The sequence below is a fragment of the Felis catus genome, chromosome D4, assembly GCF_018350175.1.
Source record: "Felis catus isolate Fca126 chromosome D4, F.catus_Fca126_mat1.0, whole genome shotgun sequence".
In the NCBI taxonomy this organism is placed as follows: Eukaryota; Metazoa; Chordata; class Mammalia; order Carnivora; family Felidae; genus Felis; species Felis catus.
The window spans coordinates 44,104,805-44,118,784 of NC_058380.1; the positions used below are offsets into that span (position 1 = coordinate 44,104,805).

Below are 13,980 nucleotides of genomic sequence, written 5' to 3' on the forward strand. Positions count from 1 at the left end.
ACCTCCTGGCCTCCAGAACTGTAGGAAATTTCTCTTGTTTATAAGCCTCTTGGTCTATGGTATTTTTGTTATAGCACCTCACACCGACTATATAGATAGATTGCTAAGCTTATTGTTTCCACTTTCTCCCCTCACATCCCTTCTTTGCTAAAAAAAAAAAAAATGCTTAAAATTTCAAGAATGACGAAAAGGTCTACCGTTTTCTCACCCCACCTTCTAGCTCCACCTCGCATCATCCAGGTATCTCGTATTAGTTTGTTTATACATTCAGATACTGGTTTTTTGGTTGGTACAAATATAGTCTATCTTCCTTTTTTTTTTTTTTTCAACATTTATTTTTGGGACAGAGAGAGACAGAGCATGAACGGGGGAGGGGCAGAGAGAGAGGGAGACACAGAATCGGAAACAGGCTCCAGGCTCTGAGCCATCAGCCCAGAGCCTGACGCGGGGCTCGAACTCACGGACCGCGAGATCGTGACCTGGCTGAAGTCCGACGCTTTAACCGACTGCGCCACCCAGGCGCCCCTCTATCTTCCTTTTTAACATAAGTGGCAACACACCATATCTGTCATGCTGCCCCTTTTATTTTCCCCTTAACAACACATCACAGGGAACTTTCTTTTTAAAATTTTTTTTAATGTTTATTCATTTTTGAGAGAGACAGAGTGAGTGGGGGAGGGGCAGAGAGAGAGGGAGACCTAGAATCCAAAGCAGACTCCAGGCTCCAAGCTGTCAGCACAGAGCCCCATGTGGGGCTCGAACCCACCAACCGCGAGATCATGGCCTGAGCCCAAGTCAGATGCTGAACTGACTGAGCCACCCAGGTACCCTGGGAACTTTCTCTTAATACAAAAAGAGCCTCCTCATTACCTCTATTCGTCTCTTCCTGACATTTAAGTTGTTCCCAGTTCATTGGTATTACAAAGAAAGCTGCAATTATATAATGACCCTGCATGTGAGTCATTTCCCATGTCTGGAAGAAAAAGTGTTAAATGACTAGGAGTAGATATGCCTGGTCTAAGTGTATGGCATTTGTAATTTTGATAGCTCCTGCTAAATTTTTCTCCAGAGGGTTGTTGCAGTTCACACACCCACTAACCATTAGGAGAATGCCTGTTCCCCTGAAGTCTTGGTGAGTGTTCTTGCACCTTGTGGACTGCAGGCGGGGAGGAGCTGGGGGGCTCGCTAGAGCACATGCCCTTACCCCGTCGAGCTCCTAACCCCCTTTTCTCCGAAGGCAACAGGACAACACTGCACAGCCCTCTTCCAACTTCCAATGTTCCATACTCCCTGGCCAAAGGCTCCCTGACTTCTTTTTCCCTCTGCCTCCCCGCTTTCCTCCCCAGCTGCCTCTATTTCCCTAAGGAAGGGTTCCCCACTCCCCAACATACTGTAATGATGTGCAAGCGGGCAGGGCAGCTGGCAGAGTTTTCCAAGAAATGACCTCACCCAGATGTCTGGGGACAGGCAGAGATCTGATGATGAGGGCTGCAGCACCAGCCATGGTGGTTCAGATGCGGACCAGTGAGAGCCAGCCCCTCTAAAGCCTGAAGAAGAAAGAAAACCTTCTGCCACCCAGCAGAAGAAACACCCCAAAGTCTCTAGCAAAACCACTGCGAAGTTATCCACTAGTGCTGAAAGAATTCAGAGTGAACCTGGCCGAAAGAGCCCTTGATTCTCCTAACTGTGGCATTGGGCCTAAGGGAGACAACATTATGAACGGAGACCGACTACACTTGGCCCACCAGGTTCTGAGTTTTTTCCGGACATCTCATTTTCATCTGATGATCCATTTAAGTCTATTTTCTGCGCCAGAATCTGTGCAACATCAACAATCAGGGAGTCATCAGCCTGGGCATCCTTAAAGACGCCTGGAGTCCTGCTTTGACTATCTCGAAGGGTTTGTTGTCGGTTTGTTCTCACTGGCGTCCTGCACACCTCTGGATCCTCTGGTTGGAAGCAGAGCCGCTCAGTATTTGACCAACAGAGCAGAACGTGACGGGATAGCCACGCACTGGAACAAGAGAGAGGCAGCATAATTCATACTTTGTGTGTGATGTGAAGGAAAGGGCATCTTCTCACTGTGCTGCAAATTGTATGGCTTTTACAGCCCAGACTTCTGGGTATAGGTTGTACTGATTCCAGTCTCTGCTTTTATCCTTTGGGCACTGGAAGACTCCCCCAGAAGGTAAATGCTACTAAGCGTAGAACTTTGTAGCTGTAGATTAGCTACGTTTAAAACACCTACTCGCAAGTCTTGCTTCTTTGGGATGTCAGAATATATTTCGTGTGATGGGACTGAGGATAGTGATCCTGAAGTCTAACGAATAGTATAGTGCCTTTTACCTAATTCATAATCTGTATAAAGTCATAAAAGCAGCCATAGATGACTAGGAATTGTGTCATTTGCATAAAACCCAGACCTATTTCTAACTATGGGGTTCATGCTGTGGTGAAAAGGGTTTTCCCTTTTCCCTTTGTCAGTTTGTAATGAGAGAGTTTCCTTTTACCTGGCGTAGTTCAGAGAGCACCCGACAGATCATCTCAAACACAACAGACATGCTCCCGGAAAAAAAAAAAAAAAGTTTTGGCAAACGTTATCACACTTTGGGAGTTTGTCAGTCTGATAGAGGACATAAATGTTATTTTTTTTATTGTTTATCTTGAGAGAGAGTGAGCAGGGGAGGGGCAGAGAGAGAGAGAAGGAGAGAGAGAGAATCCCAAGCAGGCTCCACATTGTCAGCAAAGAGCCCAATGCGGGATTTGAATATATGAACATGGAGATCCTTCAGACCATGACCCGAGCTGAAATCAAGAGCCAGATGCTCAACTGACTGGGCCACCGGGCCCTCCGAAATCAATGTTATTTTAATGTAGTTATAATTTATAGCTCTATTACTATGAATGAACCATCTTTTTATATATTCTTCTGTTCCATTTTTTCCCTGTTGGATTATTAACTCTTTATATATAAGGGAAATTATCCCTGGATGAAAGTTCCACGGGTTTTTCCTTGTGTGTATCATTTTCTTTTTTTCTCCCTCCCTCCCTCCCCTCTTCCCTTTTTAAAACAGCTTTATTGAAACGTAATTCACATACTATATGATTCATCAATTTAAAGCAATATTTTTAAAAAATATATCCCACAGTTCTGTCACTATCACCGCAATCTAATTTTCAAGTATTTTTTCTCACCCCCCCAGAGACACCCCATACTCAGTAGTAGTCATTTCCCACCCCTATTTTTCTAAACTATCCCCCCACCCCCACCCCAGGCAACCACTAATCCACTTCTGTCACTGTAGATTGGCCTATTCTGACATTTCTTATCAATGGAATCACACAATATGTGGCTTTCGCAACTTGCTTCTTTCACTTTGTTCCTATTCTTTCTCACACCTGTTCCAGTCTGGATTTTGTGTTCACTTACACTGTCCTTTAAAAGGTCATTAACTATAGCTCTCTTACATGCTTCACTTTTCTTCCTACCTCTCTCTTGCCTTCTTGCTGCCTTGCTAGCTCTTCCTGCTCTTCTCTCTAGACATGGGAGTCCCCGGGACGCAGTCCTTGTTCCTTTTCTCTTTTCTGTCTCCTCCCCTTCTGGGCTGCTCATCTGGTCCCGTGGTACTGGGGAGACCACCAGCTTGCTATAAAAATCTGTTCTCCTGGGCGGCTCAGTCGGTTAAGAGTCTGACTTCAGCTCAGGTCATGATCTCGCTGCTGCTTGTGGGTTTGAGCCCCGTGTCAGGCTCTGTGCTGACAGCTTAGAGCCTGGAGCCTGCTTCAGATTCTGTGTCTCCCTCTCTCTCTGCCCCTCCCCCACTCATGAGCACACGCACTCTCTCAAAAAATGTATAAACATTAAAAAAATTGAAAAAAAAATCTGTTCCCCTAGAATTCTGGTTCCAGGAATATGAAGTAGATATCCTTTCCCTATTCCTCCTGCTGAATACAACTGAACATTCTTGGACATTATATACAAAGCAAGTATTTGAAAGGTAGACAGAAGAAGACAGGCTGATTGGAGAACTTGGGCCCCAAGGAATGGTATGGTGGGGAGTTCTCTGCATTTTCTTTTTGCCTCATACATCCCAGACTTGGAATTGGAGAAGCCAGCAACTCAAAATGCCAATGGGCGTAGACCAAAAATTCCACCAAAAAGCTTATTTTTTCTAGTCAGAGGACCAAGAAAGGGGCAGCCTGGTAGGGCAGAAACATTTAGATAATAACATTCTACTCTAGTCAAACACCACAGGAAAAGCAAACTATGGCCCAGCCCCAACCACACAAGCAAAGGCTGAATGGAAGCCTAGACCTTCTACCCTTATCAGACTATAGTGAGGTTTTCAAACAATCCTGCCTGGGGGGGTGTCAGAGAAAGCCAAGAAGGGAGTTGAACTTTCATCTCAGCAGGACAGTAAACAGCCTCTCTTAACCCCTGTGATGTCAGTGGAGACTAGATGCAGAACCTCGACTTCTACCCCTACCATCAGTGAAAAGTCGCCCCTCTGGTGTCCATTGGGCAATCTGGTTATGTATCTCCACCTGGTAGAACTTCTCCTCCTCCTTCAGAGAAAGCCAGCTAAGACAGAAGGTTTAAATGAGACCCAAAGTTGCATAACATGATACAGAAATGGTGAGATTTTAATAGAGAAAAATCATTCATCATACCAAGAATGAGGAAGATGTCAGAGTTAAAAAAAAAAAAAAAGCTGCAAAAGCAGATGACGGAGAGGTTAACGTTACCTGACAATGGTTTTAAGATTTTATTTTATTTCATTTTGAAGTAATCTCTATACCCAACATGGGGCTCAAACTTACAACCCTGAGATCAAGAGTCACATACACTACCAACTGAGTCAGCCAGGCACCCCTATCTGACAATGATTTTAAAGGAACCATGATAAAAATGCCTCAATGAGCAATTAAGACTATGCTCAAAATAGGGGCGCCTGGGTGGCTCAGTTGGTTAAGCATCCAACTCTTGATTTCAGCCCAGGTCATGATCTCACAGCTTGTGGGTTCAAGCCCTGCATCAGGCTCTGCACTGACAGTGAGGAGCCTGCTTGGGATTCTCTCTGCCCCTTTCCTGCTCACACTGTCTCTCAAAATAAATAAATAAACATTAAAAAAAAAAAGACTGAGCTTGAAATAAATGAAAAAAAATAGAAGGACTTAGCAAGGAAATTGAAAGTCTCAGCATCCTAATACAAGCTATAAAGAATCAAATGAAAATTTTAGACTTGAAAAATACATGAACACTGGGTGGCTCAGTCAGTTGAGTGTCTGAGTCTTGATTTTGGCTCAGGTTATGATCTCATGGTTCGTGGGATTGAGCCCCACTTCAGGCTCTGTACCGACAGCACGAAGCCTGCTTAGAATTCTCTCTCTGCTCCTCCCCAACTTGCACGCACACATGCTCACACACACACACACACACACACACACACACACACTCTCAAACTTTAAAAAAAAGAACCAAAAAAAATGCAATAACTAAAGCTCAGTGGATGGGCTTGACAGCAGAATGAAGGGGATAAATGAATCAATGAATTAGAAGATAGAATGATAGAAATTACCTAATCTGAACAACAGATAAAATCAGTTTTAAAATGATGAACAGAGCCTAAAGGACCTGGGGATTACCAAAAAAAACCTAGAAATCTAATATTTAAGTCGTTGGAGTCCTGGAAGGAGAGAAGAGAGAAAGCAAGACTTAAAAAGTACTTGAAGAAATAATTGCTGGAAAGTTCCCAAATGTGATAAAATACATAAATCTACAGATTCAAAAAGCTAAGCAAACTCCACATGGACTGAATCCCAAGAAATTCACTTCAAGACAGCATAATTAAGTTTCTGGAAACCAAAGACAAAGGAAGAAAAATCTTAAAACCAGCTGGAGAAACACAACATCTTACTTATCAGGGGAAGCACAATTTGCATGACAGTGGGATCTTCATCAGAAACCAGAGAGGCTAGGGGCACCTGGGTGGCTCGGTAGGTGTGGAATGTCCGACTCTTGGTTTTGCCTCAGGTCATGATCTCACGGTTCTGTTTGTGAGAGCCCCTCGTTGGGCTTTGAGCTAGCAGGTGCGGAGTCTGCTTGGGATTCTCTCTCCTCTCTCTCTCTCTGCCTCTCCCCCTCCCTCTTTCTCCCTCTCAGAATAAATAAACATAAAAAAAACAAAAAGAGAAACCATGGAGGCTAGAAAGGTATACTATTTCTTTGAGCAATGGGAAAAAAAGAACTCAATACAGAACCCTTTACCCAAAAACACAGGTCTTTCATGGGTTCAGGGGTGGGGGGGAAGGGAACAAGATATCCTCAGAAGAAAGAATATGTAAAGAATTTAAACATTTTAAAATTCGTCATTCCAAAAGAATGGCAAAAGGACATTTTTTAAACAGAAAGTAAAGGACAAAAGAATGAAGGTTGGAATATTAGGGGAAAAGGATGTAGCAAAACATGGGTAAATACAGCAAACTTGCCTCCTCTGGAGTGGTCTAATGTTTGGTGGCGAAAGCAAAAAAAAAAAAAAAGCTCATCCTAAAATATGTTAGCAACTTTTTCATGTGAAAAGAAATTGTAACGTGTCCATTCATTTTGGAAATCATCAACTATTTCTAGGATTAAATTTCTTCCAATTTGCACACTTGAGAGGAGGGGCAGGTGTCCCCAAACGTCTAGATCATTTGTTCCCCAGGCTGGATTGCTAATGCAAAAGATTAAAGTTCTTGGTCCTTCTTGGTGTCTAATCTGGAACTTTCCTAGCAATGACTGTCCCCATCTGTAGAATATACTAGATCCTCACCTCCAATTGTTAAAATGATTAGAGAATTTAGTGAAAAAGGATGATCTTCACACTGGTTTCAATCTTTTTCACTGTCTTCAAGGCCTCTGACCTCACCTGGACCACTCATTTTTAGTTAAATGACTTTTCCCCCCTTCTTTCAGAAGTATGAACTGCCCCAATTTTCTCTCATCCTCAACATGTTTCCAGGCGTTCATATATATTCTCTACATTCCCCTCTTCCTTGGCATAGAATCCTGTTAGGACATTGGGTTTTAAGTCACAGGAACCCAACTCAAACTAGCTTAAGAAAAAATGTAACTTCACTATAAAGGCTCTGGGGTGTCTTGGGAACATTTGTATGTGGCTAGGTCCCTGGGCATAGCTGGAGCCGGGACTTCTTTTCCATTTGGACTACTAATCGCCTAGACAGCTCTTTTCCGTACTGCTTCATTTATGTTTTGCCAGCTGTTCTGCCAGCTGTTCCACCCAACTGGTGGAACAGGTCATCAGGGCCCAGGTTCAAATCTCTATTCCATTAGGCAATCAGGTGGAGCTGAAGAGCTCAATTCTGATTCCAAATTCCCACTGACACATTCTGATCAGCCAGCTTGGGTCAAGACCCACTCCTGGACCAATGGACACTAGCCACAGAGTCGGATCACAGTGTGTTACCATGACCGTTCCTATGGCAGCCATCTGAATGGTGTAGGGGCAGAGGAAGGTGGGAGGTGCACAGCCCCATCAGAGAAGCGGTGGAAAGTCCCAGAAAAGGAAGAGACGCTGGGACAGATAAAACAACACACATCGACTCCATGACTTTCTTTTCTCTTCTCCAGGTAAATTGCAAGATCTTGAGTTTTCAGTTCCACCTTTTTCCATCTCCTTCAGGATCTAGTTTCATGAATTACCCTTTTATTTTTCCTTTACATTTTAAATCTGTTTTTCTACTCGATTGCCTTTTTCTTAGGCTGAAATTTGCTCAAGTCTTTCCTATACTGAAGGAATGTCCTGTAACTCTTCTTCAAGCTCTTGGCAGATCTGTGTGCCTTTCTTTTTTGCCAAATATATGTCACCTGGCCCTTACGTTTTACCCCCAACTTGGCCTCCTCCATCTTGACTTACTTCACCTCCATTTCCCCAAGCTGTTTCTTGGTCTTTGAAAGGCTGAAGACACAGAAGAGTGAAGGAAGCTTGACATTTATAGGTCATTGGGAAGCGGCCCTTCCAGTGGGTGTGATGTCTGACATGCCAGGGTCAGCTCCCTCAGGGCACATCTCAGGAATCGGAGAGCCCAGCCCCAAGGGGGACCCTGGATTGGGAGGCATGGCACTGACCAGTCCCTGACCTTTCTAGCTTCCTGGTTCCAGAGAGTCTGTGGCCACAGCGCTACCCGGACCCCACCCAGGCTGCTGATAGCTTGTTTACCAAAGCCTCCCTGGTGAAAGGGCCTTCTCACGCACAGGCCAGAGAGGATACCCTCAGCCATTCACCATTTGCTTCTTCCGGGGAGGGTAACTCCCTGCCATCCTGCGCCCTCTGGAATGAAGGGGACAGGTAACAACCACAGGTTCAACCGGAATTGCTGCTTTAGTGGTACCCACTGCTAAGGGCTGAACCCTTCGCCCTTGCTTTCCGACCGACCGCCTTTCTGGTTCTCTCGGCTATATGGGTGCTCCTGTGGTCGCCCTTTTTCATAAAGCCCAATGCTTTTAAAAAACTTATTACAGAAAATTTTAAACACATGCAAAGTAGAGACACTAATGTGTGCATCACCCAGTTTCAACAATTATCCATTTAAGGCCAGTGTTGTTCCATCTGTGCCCCCAAACCAACTCCCTCCCCCATTCTTTTGTTTTTAAAGTTTATTTAAGTGGTGTCTACACCCAACATAGGACCTGAGCCTATGACACCAAGATCATGCTCTTCTCACTAAGCCAGCCAGGTAGGCGCCCTCCCTCCCCCATTATTTGAAAGCAAGACTGGGATGCTATATTTTGTCTGTAAATGTTTCAGTGTATGTCTCTAAACAATGCTTTCTTTTTCATTTTTGGTTACGGTCAGGCTTATTAAGGTATAGTTTGCATGCAGTAAAATTTACCTTTACAAGGTATAGGCCTGAGGTTTTATAAACTCCGTTATATAACAACCACCACAATCAGGATGTAGGACACTCGTCACCTTCCCCCTGCCACCACCACCCCATGGCCCAAATTCCCCCATGCCTTTTGCAGTGAACTCCCTCTACTCCCCCCAAGTAACCACAGATCTGTCTCCTCTTCCTCAGTTTTACCTTTTTCCAGAAGGTCACAAAAAAGACGGAATCCTAAAAGAGTAGCCTCCTGAAGACTCACGTTTTGAAACATAATCATCACATCAACGTCTCCCCCAACCAACAATAAGTCCCACTATCAGCAAATAGCCAGTGTTTCCCATTCCACATTTGTCCTAAAGAGTATGGTTACACTCTGATGTAGGATCTGAATGAAGTGTATGCATTGCACCTGGCTGTGAGGGTTCTCTAGGAAATCCGTACGTTTCCCCCCCAGCTGTTGTCTAAGACATTGGGTGGTCGTGAAGAGTTTCCCTTCATCTGGATTGTACTGACTGCACCTGCATATCGCCATTGCTTCTGTTCCCCGCCGCCTCGCTACTGAAACACACAGCAGCAAGTATCTGTATCACTTAGGAGTTCGTTAGAAATGCAGAATCTTAGGGGCGCCTAGGTGGCTCAGTCAGTTGAGCATCCGACTTCAGCTCAGGTCACGACCTTGCAGTTTGTGAGTTCGAGCCCCTCATCGGGCTCTGTGCTGGCAGCTTAGAGCCTGGAGCCTGCTTCTAATTCTGTGTGTCTCTCTCTCTCTCAAAAATAAACATTAAAAAAAATTTAAAAAAGAAATGTAGAATCTTGGATTTCACTCAAGACCTTCCGAATCTTATTTATTCATTTAGTTATTTATGTATTTATTTATTATATATTTTTTTACAAGATCCCCAGGTGACTCAGCTCCTGCGAATTCACAGTGAGAGCCAGAGTTTTGAGCCAGTTTAAGGTTCTGGCACCCCGCCCCCATAAGGGATACAACAGCATTTATCATCTCTTAAACGGGCACACCTGCTCCTCTCTAGCCCTGTCAGACTGCTCAAGGCTTCGGCGACTGGCGCCTCCCTGTCACTCAGGCCCCTGTAAACGTGGCCGCCGAGGCTCCATTTCCCTCTCTCCTCCACTCCCTCATCCGGCTGAGTCCAGTGAGCTCATTTACCCACACGGCTTTCAGGACTCTTTTTCCTCCTCTTGTCTGCACATCTGGCTAATCCTGACCCGCCCTTGGTCCTTCAGCTTCCTTTTGGGTTGCTGAGAGAACGTATCTTCGTGGAGGTCCGGCCTGCACTCTTAACTCAACCAGTCCAAGCCTAAATCGGGATTTTCCCTCTCCCTTTCGGGTTCCTCTGATCACTCAGGCCAGACTATTCCATTTTCCCCCTCTTTCACGTCCTACCTCTAATTAGTAAACTATCATTTCTTCTGTATTTGTCAGGCTTCATTTGGTTATGCTGGAATAAGAAACAATGCCCCCAAATCTCAGTGACAAGACAGTTTTATTTTCTGCTGCTGTTCTAAGTTGGGGTCTTAGCCGAGCACTTCTGCTGGGCTCTACGTGTCTTCTGCATTCCAGGATCCAGGCTCAGAAGCAGTCCCCATGTGGCTTATGGCAGACCTAGGAATCGATTTCAAAGCCTCTGGCAGTCACCCAAACACATCAATTCCCCTCACGTTCTACTGGTCACAATGACAAGGTCAAGTCCCATGGCAGTGGGTTGGGAACGTGTGTTCAAATGTCTGGAATGAATACTACCATCTAACACAACGCCTTTTTTAGATCTGAATTGCATCCCTTATTTCAGTTCCCTTTCCCCCTGCCTGAAACCTCACTTTGCTTAGAATGCACCTGCTCTGGGAAGCCTTTCATGACCCCCTGAGATAAAGTCATATCCGTGGCTGTCTGTTGTCATGGTACCTGCACTTTTTTGTGGCACACTTGTGGTGAATTGTTTACGCAATATTCAATGTCTGACTTTCTTTCTAGACTGTAAGCTCCATGAGGACAGAGCCAGCATGTTTTGCTCACCCTTTAAAAAAAGAAAAAAGTATTTTTTGGTGAGCGCACATGGGGGAGGGGTAGAGAGAGGGGGACAGAGGATCTGAAGCGCGGGTTCTGCGCTGAGAGGCTGACAGTGGGCTCGAACTCACAAACTGTGAGATCATGACCCGAGCCGAAGTCGGCCGCTCAACCGACTGAGCCACCCAGGCGCCCCTGTTTTGCTCACCATTTTATCCTTGGCACCTAGAAAAGTGTCTTGGCACATAATAAGCCTTCAATAATTACATGTAAATGAATGAATGCATGCTTTAACCATGCTGTCATCTCTCTCCTGGATTATGCAAAGACCTCACCGATCCTTTCTGTGTACTCCTCCTACCATCTACTAGGCTCAGCCTCCCTTTTCTGCCACTTTTCTAGCTGAAACATAGTATTTGAAGTTTCCTGAATTAGACCTCCATCCTCGTGCACACGTTGGGCCTTCTGAAGGATTGCTTCTCCCCAGGGCTGCTCCTGGTATAATCCTACTCATCTTGCGCACCTCATTTCCAAGGCCGCCTCCTCTGCTGGGCCTACCTCGCCACTCCGTGAAGACTCAGGCCCCCACCCCTTGCTTCCACATTCTATGTGTGCCTCTCCTTCTTTGCAAGTATCATGTTGTATTCTAATGGTCTGCGGGCCTCTCCTAGACTAAGCTCTATGAGGCCGAGAACAATATCTTATTTGTCTTCAGGTTACCCGGCACTTAACATGGGGCCTTGCACAAAGCAGGGGCTCAAAATTACAGCCTTGCAAGCTAGTTATCCAACAGAGTAACGCCTTCTCTATCGAGAAGCAGCAGTCCGAACACACATTAACCAATTCCACGCCCTTGGGACACTGGGAAAGCCTCAGACGTGCAATCACAGCTGACTGACTCCTATGTGCCCAGTCCTAACCGTTTGTGGTTTTCCAGTGTAGATTAGAGAAAGGAGAGAGGCCCAGGGCCAACAGCAGGAAGTGACCTCTGATGGCCTGTCAGCAAACTACTAGACCACCCGACAGAGCAAATAGGGCCATATTCCTGTAGTGGCTGCAGTCGTGTTGTCCTGGTGAGGCCCGCTTCCTGCAGCCTTCTCCCACAATTCTGAGCCTGGAGACTTTGCCTTAGATCTAAGGAAAAAAAAAAAATCCTCGCTCGCTTTTCTTGTCTCCCTCTTAACTGAAGAGGGGTACCAGACTCCGAGTCCCCGGTTTCCTGGTGATGAGTGTGGGGAAAGGTTGGCTGCCTCTCTCAGGCGCCTGTCTTCTTCCTCTTTTTCCTGGTGGCAGTAACAGTCTTGGCTTGGGATTTGATTTTTCAGGGAAGCAAAGCATACAGTCCATTCTGAATTTTTGCCCAGCCACACATGGGCTAACATAGTGGTTCTCAAATCTGAGCATGGGCTGGACTCACCTGGAGAATTGTTAAGCCACAGATTGTTGGACTCTTCTCCCAGAGTTTCTGCTTCAGTAGGTCTGGGGTCTGGACCTAGAAATTCGCATTTCTGCTTTCTTTTAATAAATGTTCATTCATTTTTGAGAGAGAGTATGTACAAGCCGGGGAGGGGCAGAGAGAGACGGGGGACAGAGGATCCAAAGTGGACTCTGCGCTGACAGCAGTGAGCCCGACGCGGGGCTCAAACTCACAAGCCCCGAGATCAGGACCGAGGTGAAGTTGGACACTCGACCGGCTGAACCACCCAGGCGCCCAGAAATTTGCATTTCTAACAAGTTCCTAGTTGATGCTGATACTGTTGGTCTGGGGACGACACTTGGAGAGTCAACTGGCCTGAACGATGACCTCAAGCAAGACCATGATGAAAAGCTCTGACCAGACAGGAAAACACAGAAAATTTCATTCTGGATCATGCACTTTGTGCTTCACTGGGACAGGTGCTTGTAATTTTTTCCAAGGAAGACTTTGTGACTTGATCATTTCCACTTGTAGAACCAGTTGAGCTGGATATTATTATCAGATATTTACTTACACCATATAAACACAGTCATAAACTCTGTAAAAATAGAAGATGCTGGCATCCTGACTTCCCTGCAGGGGTGGTTCCCTCAAACGTGTTCTTTATGGATCTGTATCACTGACTCATATGTAGACAAAATATGACTCCTATTTAGACTAAAAGCAACACAAGCAAACTCTTCATGAGGGTTCATCCCCAACCCCTCTCCCCAAGCTGTTTACACCTGATTTCAGAATCTTGTATTCAACTACTAAAGGTAGTTGCCAAGGCATATTGATATAAATCAATTTCAAAAATTAATGACCCCATGATGGGTCCTAATGTTAAATTACTAAGGTTATATTCATTGAAAAAAGGCAACAATGGGGAGTGATGAAAACGTCAGAAAAATTGTAACGCAGTACCATGAAGACCCGCAGCAGTGGCTTTGGAGAAATGTCACTTGTGTCCCTTATGTTCTCACCAATGGCCTTCTGTTTAGCACTCTCTCTCTGTGCAGTTGTAATTAGAACCCAAGTGGTTGCTTTTGATCTTGAACTAGGATTGTCATCGACAATAAAATTTCCTGAGGTGGGTGAGGAAAACTCCTCATCATTTCCTTATCAGGACTTGAATGATTTACATCCGGTGGATTCTAGATTTCATTGGTGCTAAAAGTCACATTGTTTTGCATTGTAACATCCTGAAATCTAGATACATCTTTCAGTGGATGGCATTTTATAATCACTGTTGGCCAAGTGTGGGGTCAAGATGTGTTGTCACTGCCTGAACATGCACAAACTCAGTGGTTGATCCTGGTGGGATGACCTGGCAACTGTAATCTCCATATTTCTGTCAACAAATCACCTAAGGACCATCTGAAGGACAAATATGATGCCTATTGTCTGAAAGCTTTCCTTTGCAACCTTCAGGTAAGATAAAAAACGTGCTGGTATCCAAATGTATACGCCAGGTTTGGAAGGATTCAGTGGCGGAGTGCAGTTAAGAAATGCTGCATCACCACTGCTTGGTAATTAACAACACGAGGACACCAATGACAAAGTTGCAAAATGACTAAGCAAAAGAATAGAGATTCTGAGTGTGAAGAAA

At 45.0% G+C, this 13,980-nt stretch overlaps 1 pseudogene; it reads left to right on the forward strand.

The window, feature by feature from the left end:
* The first annotated feature begins 726 nt into the window (after nucleotides 1–726).
* On the forward strand, nucleotides 727–2,505 carry LOC101083041 (annotated as a pseudogene).
* The last annotated feature ends 11,475 nt before the right edge of the window (nucleotides 2,506–13,980 follow it).